Source organism: Malurus melanocephalus, unplaced genomic scaffold (genome assembly GCF_030028575.1).
Source record: "Malurus melanocephalus ecotype Western Australia unplaced genomic scaffold, MMel_1.1 scaffold_620, whole genome shotgun sequence".
Lineage (NCBI taxonomy): Eukaryota > Metazoa > Chordata > Aves > Passeriformes > Maluridae > Malurus > Malurus melanocephalus.
Window position 1 is genome coordinate 335,301 of NW_026623852.1, and position 1,824 is coordinate 337,124.

A 1,824-nucleotide genomic window follows, 5' to 3' on the forward strand; every position below is an offset into this window, starting at 1 on the left:
CCACCCCAGAGCATCCCCCAGCTCTGATCCGCAGCTCCTGGGGCTCTGGGTGCAGGCAGAGGGTGGGAGGTGATGATTTTTCTGTAWCAAGGCAGCAGGAGGCCTTAAACAGCCCCTCTCCATGTATTTCTGTGKCTGTGTGTGCACCCATGGGTGCCTTCTGCACATCCACAGCCACCTATCCTCGTTTGTGGCCTCAATTCATCAAATYCATCATTGCCTTACTACAGCTCCCCCAGCCCCCATCCCAATATTTTCACTCACCGTACTTTAAAGAGCTGGAAATAGCTTGTCAGATGGAGACAGCTCTTGAGAAGTTTAATTTTCCTAATGCTTGTTGGAAATCCCCTTTCTGAATCTGCAGGAATATTAAGGTTCTTAGGGTGAGCTGTGCAGAGAGGGAATTTGCCAGTGAAGCTGTCAGGGGGTTGGRGAGGCCTGATGGACAGTGGGGTGGTGCAGGGTGGGTCTGGGGGAGGGAAGGGTGCCCTGGAGCCCTGGGGGCAGGATTGGAGGGGTGTTTGAGTGCCAACCATGGGGCTGGGGAGCAGGGAATTAACCCAAATGAGAGCAGAGGCATTTACAGGCAGTGGRAACAGTTGTGATGGTTTTTGCTGCTGGATTGCTGGGTCACTGTTCCTGTGACAGGAGGTGTCCCTGCACCCAAACCAGGACAGCCAGGACCCCTGTCCCATTTTGGGGTGCAGGGACAGAGTTTAATGAAGCTGGAATGAAAGCCTGGGCCTGTAATTCCTCCTCCTCCCCTTTTATCACCTGCTCTTTTCTTGTCTCAGTGAATTACTGACATTAAAYGCAGCAGTTCTGGCTGTTCATTGTTCCTGCTCTGCCGTGTGCTGGAGTGGCACCTTTGTGTTCCCCCAGCCCTCCCCATCTCTCAGATCTGCAGCTCTCACAATGGTTATTGTTGTGGAAGGGACCTGCAATGAGCTCCTGCATTATTCACTTCATTTATTTGGATACAATATTTGGAGCCACTTCATTAAATTCTCTCACAATATCCTGTCGTTTTTTCCCCATCTCTTTGCCAATGCCTGCCTTGAGCAGATAATGCAGCAACAACAATATGGGGTGTGGGGAGGTGGGGAATGAATTTGTTCTCTATAAAAGGGGCTAGTTATGAATTATTTGACTTCCTGACCTTAGGATTCCCTCTCTCTTCCATTTTTCCCCTCAAAAAAACCAATCCAGAGAACAACAAGCCTGAAATATCATTTTTGGGTAGCAGATATAGGCAATAAAAACTCAGGGCAATTACACCCTGGGCAGAGAGAAAAAGCTGCAGCTTTGGGGGCACACAGGGAATGCAGAGGACAGCAGATATGAACAGCAGTTATTTGCAGCACTGAGAAAGGAGCACTGCCTCCCTCACCTCTGCTGGTTTCATAAATGAGATAGATCAGCCTCAGGAATTATTGTTGGGTTTTTTTTTTTTGTTTTTAACGTTCCAAACGCTGTGATCTGAGGAGGGGCTGATGGCACACAGACTCTCAGGGATTGGCACTGTTTTCCTGGCACTGCAGRGTTTGTCAGAGGTGTCAGGGGCTTTTCTCAGGTGTGGATTGCAGATTGYTCCAGGGGAAGGCTTTGGCTCAGCAGTGCAGGCTCTGCACCGAGCAGGATGGATTTTGAAAAGAAACTTCTGTGTAACAGAGATCAGAAAATTAACACCGTGCAATTCCTGCCAGTGAGGTGGGATTTTCTGGGATTTCCAACCTGCCTCCTCACAGCACCAGTCCAACAGTGTTTAAGGTGCAAAGGCGCAGCAGGGTGAGCAGATCTCAATCCTCTATCTCCAGCAGGGTG